Here is a 15,089-nt window from a genome sequence, read left to right on the forward strand (position 1 = left end):
TCTGGTGTTACTTTGTTCAGCTCTAGCTGTCCCTGGCTTATTACACACAAGACAGTGAAATTTGAATCAAAAGTCACTTGCAGAGATGGAGGTGTAGGCTCCATTCTTTAAGTGTTCATTTGCTGGTTATGTTGCAAGTGCTTTCAGAGCTATGCAGAAGACTGTGAAGTTCCTGGGGCTGTAATAGAAAACATTGGTGCCTTGACTTTCAAGGGAAGAATGTGGTTAAGATTACAGTGACTGAGGCAGTGTCAATGGGTGGTCCTGGGTCCATGTGGCTCCCAGAAAAGAGTCTCTGCTCAGATGGGTGATGAGCTGCACTCACCACAGTCAAACAGCTGGGAAAGAGCTGCCCTGGACTATATTTTTGCCTGCTCAGTGGCCAAATGCTGTCAGGTGGCTCCTCAGTGCTTTGCTATAAAATCAGATAAAGGGTTTGCTTAAAAGCTGGACCAGCATAGAAAGGAGCTGCATGCTCCTTTTGTCCCCTTGGGTCACTGCCTTTCCCTCAGCACAGTCACATTGTCCTGTTCAGTGAGAGGTACAAAATGTCTGCCTCACTCCCAGCGCCATTTTGTAGCCTGATTGTTGGATAATTAAGACTGTGAGAAGTGGAAAATAAACAGCATGGCATGGGGGAGATTTCAAAAGGAGCACCAAATCTGCATGTTTTGTTTAGATGTTTAATTGTTGCCGACTGGCTGCGTTTAAACAAGTGACTTTACAGTGTCTGGAAGAAAACAGGCTCCCAAATTTGAGGAGCTGACCTTGGGTAGGTGCCATCAACTGTTCTTTTCTATTGGCACTAACGTGCTGCTGGCAGGGTCTCCCTGGAGCTGCAGCCTCTCACCCAGCCCTGAGTCAGAACCCGCTCACACTGTACTGGGCCACCAAATTATGGCACTGTTGTGGTTTAACCCCAGGTGGCAGCTCAGCCCCGCTCCCTCCCCTGCCATGGGTTTGGGAAGAGTAAAAGTGAGAAAACTCATGGGATGAAATAAAGACTAAAAGCTAAAGCAAAAATGTGTGCACAAGCAAGGCTAAACAAGGCATTCATTCCCCACTTCCCTTGGACAGGCAGGTGCTCAGCCATCCCAGGAAAGCTGGGCTCCATCACAGCTCACAGTCTCTTGGGAAAACAAACACCATCACTCCAAATGTCTCTCCCTCCCTCCTTCCCCAGCTTTGTATACATGAGTGACACCTTATGGGCTGGGGTGTCCCTGTGGCCACTTGGGGTCAGCTCTCCTGGATGTGTATCCTCCCAAGGCCTTGTGCCCCCAGTCCTGTCACTGGTGGGGTGGGAGAGGAGCAGAAAAGTCCCTGGCTCTGTGCATGCCTAAACTAAACAATAACTGAAACATCCCCCTGTTATCAGCACTGTCCCAGCACAAATCCAAAACACAGCCACTACCAGCTTCTGGGAGGAAATTTAACTTTACCCCAGCCAAATCCAGCACAGCTATTTATTCCAAATATTACTAGCAGCCCCTTCAGTAATCAAGATTTGATTGAGAAAATATAGGAAATTTAAAAATAAGAACCTTCAAAATAGCTGTAATTAGGCTTTTCCCATAGAGCAGCACATAACATTGTTCAGGAGAAAAAAGGCGGCAGGGTAGATTACAAATATGCTAAAATCAAACTAAAAATGTTTGATAGGAATTGAAGGGACACTCTGGAGTTGTTCCTGTCATCCTAGGGCTGCAGTACCAGCTGTGTGAGGAGCAAAGTTAGTGGCATTTACTCTGTTTGTCTATGAAATGTTCTAGTTTGTGTGTGTAACATGGGCAAGGGGGATGGAGAGGGGCACTTTACATTCACAGGAGGGTGCAAATTCAAAGCTGTTTAGAATTCTGCAATATCTTAATAATAATAGTTGATCCCAGCATCAGAACAGTACTTCTATTTTTAAAATATAATCAATCAATCATTTTAATAGATAGCACCCTTAGTGCCAAAGATCTCAGAAAATTATGTCTATGGCAGTAAAAATGAAACCCCTTCCACAGAGTCATTTTTTTTTACCTATCTAAGTACAGTAAAAGCTCAATGCTGCAAGAAATATTTGGAATTACATAACAAGGAGTAAATCCTCCAAACAAGATTGATTAGCAGGCAGGGATTGCCATCATGAACTGAGCAAGGAGGGACAGAGAAACTGTCTCACCTGACAAAAGTTCTCTCTAAAAACAAAACATGTGCTGTTTTGTTTTGGGGTTTGGTTTTGACTTTTGAGGTAGGAGTTGTGTACTGCCTTTTAAGAGGACTACAATGAAAATTGCTCTTTCTGTTTATTTCTCAGGAAGGTGTCCCATGTCTACCATGCTTTTACAGAAAACTGTTCAGGTAGAGGGGATTGAGGCTATATTGAGGCTGGTAGGTAATTCAAGTTCAGTTTCTGCCTCTGCTGCAGTGATTCACACAAAAGCACAAGAGAGTCTTGTACATCTGTTCCTCATCTGCAAAATAAGGATTAATGCTTCCTTATCATTAGTGCTTATAAATTACTTTGAAGTTCCTCCAGTGTGCTTCAAATATATCTGTTACTGTTGTTGGTGATAAAAATGTGAAATACATAACTCAGACATGTTAACAGCCTATTAACTGAGAGGATTTTTAACACAACTTGAATATAAAAGTATCAGCACCATATTCCAGCTAATAACCAGCTACAGTGAGAGCATACCTTAACATCACCTCTGTTTTCACTTTCACATGGGTTTTCTCAAGGGTGAGTTTTTTCCTGGGCTGCTTTTTCTCTGAGACTGACCCTCAGTCTTGTATTGATCAAAGGCTTTGCTTTTTTATATAGGATCAGCAAGAAACAGTGTTTTCAGTCCTGAAACTGCTAGGACCACTACATTGGACCAAGAAGTTAAAAATTCATTTCAACCATTCTTGTTGCCCCAAGATGAATAAAGGGGGAAATTTTGAAAGAGATTTTTTGAAAGAGATTTTTGGTTTAGTTCAACAGTAGCCTGCATAAATAGGTATTTATATATAACACAAAAAATAACTCAATGAAAGCAAGTTTAGTTGAGGTAAAATTGAAGCCAAAAGCACAGATGATCTGGACACAGATCATAGGTTACAGAGTTAAGATATCTGGATTTCTATTCAATTCTCTAAAGGTGTAACTAGGAGTTAATAAGGTTTGCTTTCCTCTTTCAGAAAAGCCTTTTTTATGTTGTGTCTGAAATCTGGCTTCCTCAGGGGATTAATAAGTGTTTTTCCAATAATTCAAAATAACTGCCTTAAAAATACAAGCAGCTTATGATAGTCCTTCCTAACTTAATGCATTCCTAGCAGCAGTACAGTAATTTGTGATTTGCAGATGTGAGTGCATCCTTCCTAGGGACAGCCATCCCAGAAATTAGGATATTTAAGCCAAGACTTCTTTAAATCATTTGCCTTGATATCTAAGGCAGTATCTGAAAGGATTTTTTTTGAAGCAGCAGTAGAGAGGGCTTGTATTTTGTGTTTGTCTGACCCAATAGGTCTCCTCCCATTACATGTTTCATTTTGATGTTGATACACATGCTTTTGTAAATTATTGCACATTTTTATGTCAGATGTATTTATAAGTATATATGGGTTTAGTTCACTATGCTTATATGGCACAAATCAAAGATCCTCTTATGGGGTTTGTGGTTAGTGCATGTTGAATTCATCCTGCTGTTCCATGCATTGCTTGAGTGGTCAGAGCCACAGAGTGCCACAGCAGGGAATTATCAAATGCCTGATTCTCTTCTCACCCTTTCCTGAAGAAAGGAAAGGGCATGGCACTGAAAAAAACTTCAGTTGTAGTTCAATATTTGAAGCACCATTTGGGCAAAATATACCATATATATATATATGTACACAACAGAGTTGTTTTAAGCTCCAAAACACATTAACAACCACCCTGAAAAAAAGTTCTTGAGATTCTTTTTTCTAATGGATTTTTTTTATTATTTTGAAGTAAGGCCTTTCTCCTCTGAACATAGATTGCAAGTTTTTGCAAGTAGTTCACAAGCACTTTGTTTGCCCAGTGTTTGGATACCCCCAAGGCAGTAGGAATACAAGCTAGTTCCAGATGAGTGACAGCTTTCATTCCTTTACCATAGTTAACAGCAAAGGTTCAGAAGTTGTCATACCAGCTTTTTAAACAAAATTGTTTAAAACTTGGCAGTGCCCATGTTTCCAGAAGCAAAAAGGCTTGCTCCATTCAGCATCAGCTCTGTTAGGCTTCTTGTGGTGCTGACTTTTTACTTGTCTGTTTTGTGTCTGATTATTGCTTCTTGACATTACTTTACCAGAGTCATTCATCTACAAGATCTCAGGGAGAAAACCTCAAGCAAATGAAAGTATTTTAAGGTCCTTACCATAGTTTCCCTTTGATATTAGACACCTGTTTTCATCTAGCAAGAAGGGTTTTTTAGCTTCTAATTTATTAGGTTGCACTTGTAATAACATGAATAGATTTACTTAAGATTTGGTCTGGTATCCTGCTACAGCTACAGGCCTTTAAAAATTATGTTGCACACCATACTTGTCTTCATATCTAGATTGATGATTTTGGGGGGACAGCCCTTCCTCAGTGTTATTAGAGAAGACAGAAATGAGTTATTTGTGTATTCCCACTTGTCTTATTAAAGCAGCCCTAGGTATTATGTTTCTGTCTTACTCTAGATGTTGCACAACACTTAGTCTGCTTACTTCATCAGTTACCATGCAGTGTGGATAGCTGAAGTCATGACAATCCTGTTCATCCTTTCAGTTCTAATACTTGGTAGTAGGTTATGTTTATGTTAGAAAGATCATAGTTTTTCTTACATGAATTACCAAGTACATGAATGTTGTAATTGTTATTCAGAGCCTAGATGATTCATTATTGATAGAAAGGGCTGTTCATTTGGAATGTTCTGTGTTACAGTTGTCTTTCTGATGAAAATGATTTGGGGTTTGGTTTCCTTTTCAGCAATTAAGGATCATTCTAGCAAAAAATATTGGTGATCCACAACAGGGCACTCTCCATATCAAATATCTAGATTACAAAGTGCTCTGGGATTATCATACCCCCGTATGTTCTTAGAGGATAAATTACTACCCTGTAGACTTGGTTATGTCCCTGCTTATCATCCACATTTTGTTTAAGAGTGTGTGGCTTTTTTGTTTGCTTTTGTAAAGGTGCTTTCTATGCACTGTTGATGCTGCAAGACAAAGAAATTAGGAGACTTGTACATTAGCACTGCCACAGCACAATAAAATATTAGGGAAAATGTGTGTTTGCCAGCAGAACTGGTTTCCAAAATTTATGCATGTATAATATATGGAAATACAAGGAAAATATTTAAAATACAAGGAGGGGTGTGGGGGGGAAGTTAAGCTTTTAGATTTCTTAAGTGTTATATCTTTCAATATTTGACTTGCTGTATAAATTTGGGGGGGGCATTCATTTGGGATTGTTTTGGGTTTGGGGAGGTTTTGTTTGTTTCAGGTTTTGGGGGGTTTTGTGTGGTTTTTTTGGGGGGGGTGGGTTGATTTTGGTTTTGCTTTGGTTTGGTTGGCTGGGTGGGTAGGGATTTTTTTCTTCTGGTACTTGCTTGCATATGTATTGTACAGGCTCTGACTTTCTGGCCAGAGCAGACAGAATTACTTGATGCTGAGAACCTTGTTAATTTTATGGCCCATTTTCACATGGAGATCGGCTTTTATTTCCCCTCTCAGTCTTTATTCTTGATTCAGTTGTTAGTAAGGTTTACTGAGCAAAAACACTGGGTGTATTATGGGAAGAAATCTAATCAATGCAGCACCAAGGGACAGTCCTTCAGAGTCCTCCCTGTGGCTGTGAGCCAGCCTGGAGGTTACTACGAGGTTACTCTGTCTGACTTTAACCAAAATACCCATCTACTTCTGAAAAGGCTGCCAGCCACCCCCAACACGTGTAACAGAAGCCTCATTAATATGAGCTCCCAATATATGTATCCACCTGTTGTAGCAGCCCCAGCACAGAGCCTGTGTTTCCTATTTTAAACCCTTTGCATGGCTGTCTGCATTCCCTGCTGTCTGCAGTTGCTGTGGAACTGCAGGGCAGCTCCCAGGCGGTACCTTCAGGGAATGCAGGAGCCTAAAGAAAGTGGTGGCAGATGTCAGTGGACCTTGCCAAATGCTAGCTTTCAACTTAGATTGTCTGAAAGATTCACTGGCTAATCCAGACTTTGTGATACAGAAGTATCCTCATTAGTCATGGCTTTAAGTGTGCATTTCTTTAATGCCTGCTCCTTTTTCAGGTATTGATGCAGAGAATTGCATTGACACATGTGTAGGAGATCTTTATTTGTTTTGCTTCCTAGCAAACCCCAGCCCTCCTGTATGCAGAGTTTAACTCTTCTTAGAGTTGAATTATTAGAAAGATACAGCACTTCCTTAGGGCTTTTACCTGTTTTGGCTCTGAGTTCTAATAAATCATTTGGCAGCAAAATGACTCTAAGATAAACTTCTCTCCTTTGATGAAATATTTGTTCAGCACATTCTACAATATGGTTTATGTCAAGAGTTATATGTCTTCCTTGTTAAAGACAAAAAACAAAGAATCAAAACCATTATCAGACACCACTGCTGATTCAGCAGAGGCACAAAAACTTCACGTATCTAGTAAGCCATATATTTTCTGGCTACCTCACTTGGTTTTCCTGACAAACACATTAGGAACTGCCTGCCAGTACTTTTAACCCATACCATATTTTGTGTAAAGGAGCAATAAGCTCTTAAGGAAAGTATACTGTTCCCCCCAGCTGGTCCTGAGGAGCCTCAGGTGTCCCTACTTGCACACAGGTGGTTTCCAAGGAACACCCTCCCCTAGCTCTGTGGCTCCTGTTGTACTGTAAGTGGACTGAAATATCTGCAAGCAGACACACCTGCTGTTGCATTCACAGTTTTCATCATTGTTCTCACAGGGCCTCATTGATAATGCCTGCCTTTTGGTTTTGTTTCTTAAAGTTTTCCATGGAAATTTCTGGTAAGGTATGAATCTAGCACCAGGTATTGATGGCTAAGAGGAGGCTGCAGTTCTAGTGAGTCAGAGTCTCTGAAGGAGCTTCATTAGCTCTGCTTCAGTTTCAGCTCTTTTCTGTCTGCAGTGATGTACTTCCTGCCCATACCATGTTGCAGCATTTGATTGTGAATTGTAGCCTGAGAAGCATTTCAATAGGCATGTATGTTAAACAAAATTTTGAGAGAAAAAGTCTCCTCAGTTAAAAATCCTAAGAACAATTCTGGGCCACAGAAGGGTCTTTCTGGCCTACTGTGTTGCTTCCATCAGTGATTAATAGTCCATGCTTATGGAAAAAATACAAGTGCTAAGTATATGGAATAAATAGGCAGAAGTGTTGTGCTTGATGAACTCATGTGGGAAATCCCCCTGGACTGTAGGTGCAACAGGTCAGAGAATTCTTAGGCAAAATCCTGGATTTGTATGGTTGGATCCACAGTCACATATTGGGCATAGGGACAAACACCAGACAAGTCTGGGACTAAGCCCAGGGGTTCCAGCCCTTTGCAAATAATCTGTTTGTAAGGGCATTCATCTTTAGTGACAGTAAGTACAAGAATGTTCAAATGCAATTAATTACTAACTTACTATAAATAACTTCAGTAACCTGCTTCTTTCAATAATGGATTTTATTTGCCTGGGTTCTTTTTGTATTATTCCAACATAAACCCCATTTCTTTAGCCTTTGTAGGTGTTGGACTCAATCATCCTTGTGCATCCCTTCCAACTCAGCATATTATGTGATTCTGTGTTTTGAGGACTTGGATTGTAGAAGTTATTTTCTGTTGTTAGTTGAAGTGGCATCATGTCACAAAAATTTGCATTTTGCACAAAAGTGTTTTAGTAAAATTGCAGTCAGGCTGTAGAGCTTATGGGGACAGGAAATAACTGTAGTTATTACACCTCAAATGTCTTTTGCAAAGATTAAGTATTCACGAAGAGGTTAATAGCCAACACTTGCCTAAAATGGGACCAGTGGTGCTATTTCATGGAGATCCTACTTCAGTTCCTGTCAGTCATGTTGTTGGGATGGGGGGTTTATCAATCAGAAGGATAATTCCTTCTTTCTTCCCACAAAGGAAACATCTTGCATTGCTCTACACTAAACTGGGGTTTCCATTTTAGCAGACACCAAGTGTCAGTTCTCCGTGTGGTGTTCAATACTGCACCACCATCATGATGTGTAAGAGTATTGTGTCAATAATCATGAGTTAAAGCAGCAGTCCTGTTCTGGATGCATTGCAACCTGCCATGGTAAAGAGTGGTTTATGCCATTGGCCTTCAAAAGTTCATACCCAGGTTAAGCTGAACCAACATTTGATTTCCAGCGTCAGCCATTAGTGGCTGAGGTTATCATTAGTGCCCTTTTTTGGTGCACTGCTTTAGTGAGGAACCACCAGCTCTGGTGGTTCTGGGCCAAAACTAGATGTAGACTGGAGCTTAACTGTCCTGGTGTGTAGATATCAAGTACAAAGGAAATTCCACCCTCTTTTCTAGACCAGCATTATCATTAGTTCTCAGACTGGGTCACTTGGCTGCCTCAAAGACCATCGTTAATATGTTCCTGCTATTCACCTCTTTCTGCTTTTACTCACAACATTAAAATGAAGAAGATCATGTTTGTTGTTTGGGAACAATATCCCTGATGTTCAGTAATGCCCCCTTTCAGACTAATACATAAACATACCTTTAATTTGAGTTCCATATTTCAGCAAGTTCTTGAAGGCCCTGGAGAACAGGCATTGTGCATTTCAGGATGAAAGTTTAATATGATGTTTCTTGTTGTGCATTCTCATGTTTCAACAGAAATGTATCTGGCAACTGTTGCTCTTCTATAGCCAATCTAAGAGAGAGGGCTTTCTTATTAACTCTCTGGAGAAGAAATTTAATAAGACCCAGTCATGAAAACACTGACATGACTGAATAAAGTCCTTCATGTCTAAACATTTGCAGGATTGTAGCCTACTGTAATAATGGAATAGTGTGAAAACCATGTCTAAAAAATCTCAGTGTGGCACTGTACCAACACATGCTCTTTATACAGTCTTAAGGCTGTCAAGTTTGAAGAGATTCTTTATCTGTGTCATTTCTATCCCATCTTGTGTCTGGACTTTTTTCTGCCTGTAGGTTCCCATTGGCCAGATGTCTGACTGAGACTAAAGATTATTTTTGTGTACATTTTTGTACAGTACCTATATTTTATTTTAAGGAAAAATATACACATACATTTTTCTTCTTTATTAATAAACTGAGTGACAATTTAAAATAAATTCTTTCAGCTGTTCAGAATGGTACACAGATGTACTGGCACATTTCAGAGTGAGTTAAATAGAGAACATAGCATTACATCACCTTCAGAGCTGAGGAAGAGGAGGTGGTCTCTGACCACTAAAGCAAAACAAAGCAGTGCCAAGGTGGTGGCTTTGAGAAAGATAAACCAGACCTCTCCTTGTTGATGGTGTAGGGAACTCTGATGCCTTACTGCCTTTCATTCCAAAGCCAGGTATCATCTCACAGTGGGTAACCCAACCCTAATTTTTAGGATGCTTAAGTCTTTTTAGGACTTTGCTCTCAGGCTTGGCAGTGAAGAGAATATTCACTTGCATTTACATCTAATTTAGGTGCATGTAGGTAATTGTTATTCCTAAGCTGCTGCTATGGAGAGAGAAAAAAGAGGCTGCTAAGGGGTTGGTTCAGGGTATGTATGTTAGAAATGTACTGCAGATTTCTCTCTGAAGAACCCTGTCTGTATCTGGACACTCTATATGATCCTATCACCTTAACTGGGATAGTAAAAGTGGGCTGTATCCTCTCTCTGTCTCTGCCTTTCTGTTCTGTAAACAAAGGCAGTATTTTTTCTCCTGTGAGGTTGGGGGATAACATTCAAAAGGAGTTCTGAAGCACGTGGATATTATGGTGGTCAGAGAGGAAGAAATGCCAAAATGGGAGGTGTCTTTTGTTGGAGGAAAGCAGAATTCCAAGAAGATTGACTTGGAATGGACTGTTACATGTACACAAACTTTGAGGCTGTTGTGGAGAAAAGAAACCTTTCTTCATAAAACAGCAGCAGAATTAGCTGGGGAAAAAAGAAGTAGAAGCAGTAAGAAGTGAATAGATTTAGCATTTAATGTGATGTGATGTGATGTGATGAGAGAACAATCACTTCTTTGGAATGACCCAGAGTAATTTATGTGCAGTGTGCAAGGGATGGGGCCCAGGTAACTGCACTGTGAGTTCATCCAGCACCCCTAAGGGAGAGTTCCAGAGGTGGGACAGGGGTGGAACCCACAACCTTGGTGTTATCAGTACCATGCCCTTGAGCCCATTGCAGGGTCAGTCTCACTTGTGAGAGGGTTAACATTTACTGAATATTTGTTCCATTACAGGTGGTGTTCCTGCACAGTTTAAGCGGATATAGTTGTCGAGAGGGTGAATGTTTACTTGTTCAACTAAATTTGGTGTTTGTGCATAGCTTATGTGGATACAGTTGTGACAGGGTCACCATTTTATAATATTTGTGCCATTAGAGTTGCTTATTATGGACTTGGAGTATTATTATGGACTTCGAGTGTTATCTCACCCTAATCCACACTGAGGGGATCTGTGAATCTCAGCTCCTCTCCCCTTCTCATAGTGGGGACATGAGGGAGTGTTCCCCGTAGCTCTATCGCCATCACAATGCAAGAAACCAGGAATTATTTTTTCACCATACTGTATGTAGGAGATAGTAATTTCTGTACTTGACTATGATTACAAGGCATATGTGAAAATATTACTGACACAAATGCATTATCAAAAATGTTAGTGTCCCTGGCTACTGAGACTAAACTGCTGAATGCTACATTTTAGGAGTGATTTACACCTGATGTATTGATGTCCATGATCGGTCAATTAATCTGACCACAATTAATCTTTCTACTGGTGTAGTAATTTTAAAGGTCTGAAAACAAGGATGATATTTTGGGGTAAAGGTTGAAATATTTTTATCTGGTAACTTTTTTTTAAACTCACTTGGCTATGAAAGTAGAGGAAACTTTTTTTACTCAAAGCTTTCAAGGTTTGCAGCGATTAAATTGACTGGTCTCAGGAACTTGTCATAGTGCTTCCCTGAGGGTAAAGTCATCCTTCCACAAAGTGCCATTCATGCCCTACTTACCCTCAATTAAGGCTTCCAAAATAAGTTTTGGGATACTGGCCTTCTTCTGAAACAGAATCCTAACCTGTAGAAAAGACTTAGGAAGGCTGTATGTCTGTTCTTCTCTTTTTCCATCATAAAGATGACACATTTTTTTTTCTTTCTCTCTCTTTAGAAACAGAAAGAATGACTTACTGGGGAAGCAAGTTAAAAACTAAAGAAGTGAAGATTGGTCATCTCTGCAGAGGAAATTACAAGGTATGCATAGTAATCACACTGGAGATTCATTTCTTGCTGGTGCTTTGGTCTTCATGGTACATTACTTGTGGCAATAAAGTTTAAAAATAGTCCTCAGAAACATTGCAAAAGATGTTCAGAAAACTACTTTTCTCTACTGTGTGCTTACCACACTAAGCAAAGAAAATATTTATTTGGTTATAAATATCTTTGAGATGCACCTTTAAACTCATTACTATGCTGAATTGTAGCTGTGTTTCTGTAGGTAAATGGCAATCACATTCAATGAATTGGTTTTTTGGCTGAGGCCAGTAAAAACAACTCTTCTCCCAACAGTAAAATTGAAATCCCTCCAGATACTATCAATGGTCATTCTTGAGACTTAAAGTGCTTGTTTCATGGACTCATTTAATCACTGTATGCTTGGTTCAGCAGTGCTACCATTTTCTCTTCCTCGCTTATTACCATCACAGGGAGATGCACTTAGAACCTGTTTTGCACTGCATTTGAAGAATGTGTCCTTTTACATTTGTCATCCTGAAAATTTGTAACTTAAGGGATGCAAAATCAGCACTACTAACAACTCATGCCTCTCAAATATTTTCTGTAAAGTGAATGCTTAATATTTATCCAGTGACTGCTCAGAGACCAGCATAAGGCTATCTGCCACTTAAGTCCTGAGGTTAAATGTTACTTCAATGATGCATAAAATTTGTATTGACCATCTGCCCAGCACTGAGTTGAACCCATTAATGAATAAGCCTCACAGTATCACTGTGAGATAGGGAATTATGATCTCCATTTAACAAGTGATAAAACTGAGCCCCAAGGGTAACCACTTCAAGTCCTACAGGAAGTGTATAATAGAACCAGTAAGGAAGCCCAGCTCACCTGACCTGCTGTCTTTCCTACTTGGGCCCCCCTGAATCTGGTGTCCTTTTCACCATGTTCTGGTAGCAGCAGCTATACACTCTTTATGCAGTTTCAACCATCAAATTCTGCTGCAAAGAAGTTTAGAACACAGCTGGATGTGACCTGTGAATCCTTCTTGTCCATAAAGAACAACATGAGACACAAGGCACAAAGGCAGCACAAACAGCACCAGATGGCCTTCAGAACTGGAGAAAGTCAGCACAAAGTGGCAACAGGGAGAGCTGTTGTTGTGACCTCCCTTTCTATTTTTTTGTATAATGTTGAGAGGAAGACTATGCAGATCTTTCTGTAGTACAGAGAGGAGCTGCTGGTAGAGGGCAATCAGTGCTTTGCCTTTTGTAATCTTGCTCAACATTTCTTTGATTTCTTTAGTAAATGTCAGGTCACATGCTTGCATTGTAAAGCTGAAGTATAAATCATCTTCTCAAGTGACAGAAACTGTCATTTTTCCTTGCAAAGTATTTTTCTAACTATGTCTTATGTAACTGTTACAGTTGTTGACATTTTTCTTAAAAGCCCTATTGGTTTGACACTCAGGATTCAGTATAAAGCTATAGACTTGGTTAGAGAATTCTTCTGCCTTTGTTTGTATCTCTTTTCCTTTCCCATGAGCTGAAGAAAGAAATATTATGCAACTCTGAGTCATGCTGTAGAAAGGTGTTGTATTTTTAATATCATTAGAATTTTAAAAGAAGGAGAAAGATAAACCTTGGCATAGGTGAAACCAAGAGTTAATATGGTTTAATTATAGAAAGTGGCTATTAAATTTTGATGGGATGCTATGACTGATACTTCAAATAAAATGTTGATGTGGCAAAGTGGGGGGTGTCAATAATGAGTTGAGTACTAGAGAAAGGCTGTTGATTTTTATGGAAAATATATCTATAAAAAATACATGATCCTCAACCAGAGATGTTCTTGTGGAGATACCCATAGGAAAGAATCAGAAAATAGACTTCTTCTGTCTGTCATGGCTTGTGTCTACAAGAACACAGCCCTGTATAGCTGTCTTGGCATAGATACAGGCTGAAAGTACTCGCCCACATGAGATGTTCTACTGTGCCCAGCTTAAGGGTGATACTGATTGCTGCCCAGCTTAAGGGTGATACTCTAGCATTATTAACCTGCTTTCCCTACTCTTTCATGCCTGCAGAAAAAACTATTGATCCACTCCTGACAGGTCTTTCTCAGAAGAAACAGCTGCAGAATGTGAAATCAGTTGTGTGGAATTCCTGTTGGCAAGACCTTAGACCCTCGACTTCTGCTAGATGCAGGTGAGTGATCAAAGAGAGAACTTCTGCAGGTACTTCATGTCTTCACCTGTACTAATCTCACCTTAATGAGAAGCAAATTAATCTGGAATAACAAGTTCAAGAAACACTTGTGTTTCTTCTGGGGGAATGCTACAAGGGTGATCTGGAATGCCAGGAGCTTGGTCTTGAGTGGACCCGTTAATCCTACTGCATCCAAGTCCAATGTTTTAGTTAAATTTTAAGCAAGCTAGAGACCTTTATGGTAAATGCAGGGTATTTTAAGACTTATCTAGGACTCTGAAGATACTCTAGATGTCTGTATTGACATAGTTTTCATCTCTCAAAACCAGCATCTGAATTGCTTGGTTAAGTATCCTGTGGCTGTCGAATAATATTGCTGAATCTAGAAGGAAAAGTCAGGTCTTGATCTAAACACCTCTGCTTTGTAAAGAGATACTGTCTAACAGCCTTCACAGCCAACAGCTGAACTCAATACAGACACATGCTAGAAGGGGCACTGGTCCCTGTTAGGAGGAGTGAAAAGTGCCCTCCTCATTGCCATAACTAACAGCCAGACTCCTCACTGAGTTTAGAGCAACCTACCCTGGTATCTGTGGCATCTTGTGATCATGACTTTGGGGTTTGTAGAATCCCAGTTCCCTTCCTGTCAAAGCCAGAAGTAGGAGATGGTCCCTGTGACACATGTGCCCTGTGTCAGTCCAGGTACTTAGATGATCTTAGCACTGAAGCTTCTCAAAACTGGTTCATGGGCATTACAAACTTGTTCTCCTCAGAACATAGAGGAGGAACACAATATTTTACAGGTGAGGAAGTGAAGCCCAGCTGTGAATACTTTAAGATGCATAACCTCAACAGATAGGGATAGATCTTCGAAAGTCTTCAGTGTGGGTCAGCTTGTAACATTTCCAGGGAGACTGACACCCAAGTTGCAGTTTGCCTTTGAAAAATCTGGTGAGTTATTTTAGCATCTAAAGAAGCCAGAAGAACTGAGCTTATTTTTCTGAAAATTTGACCTAAGTATTTGTTCATGATCATGAAAGAAATATATTGTCCAGTTGGTAAATTAATCCAGCTCACTTAAATTTCTGCATACCCAAAGGACCTTCCTCTCTCCCACCTTGCTCACTTCCCTGTTCCAAAGATTTTTTTGCTGAGTACTTGGAAGGCAATGCAGCTCTTCTGTGCTAATTAAATCTTTCTTTCTCTTACTGCCAGCTGTAACAGAGGGAAAATCCCAATAGGACTGTCAGAGAGTCCTCTTGTGCTCATTAGACCATACTGAGTCTGGAACCCTAAAGTCTCCAAAGACATACTGGATAATCTCTTTTTAAGACCTCTGTTGGTACCAGTTATTTCAAATAGCAAACCACTGTCAAGTCTCAGGAATCTGCCACAGTAGGGATCCCCAGTCATTGGATAAAACAACCTTAAGAGAAGGCTCTGGGGAGACCTCAGAGCCCCTTCCAGTGCCAAA

At 40.2% G+C, this 15,089-nt stretch overlaps 1 long non-coding RNA gene across 2 annotated transcripts in view; it reads left to right on the forward strand.

Annotated features, from left to right (window-relative positions):
- Window positions 1-15,089, forward strand: part of LOC139587754 (uncharacterized) — a 110,957-nt gene that overhangs the window by 82,963 nt on the left and 12,905 nt on the right. For both annotated transcript variants that reach the window (XR_011678475.1, XR_011678476.1), the window contains 2 exons: window positions 11,347-11,429; window positions 13,495-13,615. This is a non-coding gene — a long non-coding RNA (uncharacterized lncRNA). The remainder of the gene's footprint in view (window positions 1-11,346; window positions 11,430-13,494; window positions 13,616-15,089) is intronic.

Source organism: Agelaius tricolor, unplaced genomic scaffold (genome assembly GCF_023055355.1).
Source record: "Agelaius tricolor isolate 1412-34295 unplaced genomic scaffold, bAgeTri1.0.p SCAF_3, whole genome shotgun sequence".
In the NCBI taxonomy this organism is placed as follows: Eukaryota; Metazoa; Chordata; class Aves; order Passeriformes; family Icteridae; genus Agelaius; species Agelaius tricolor.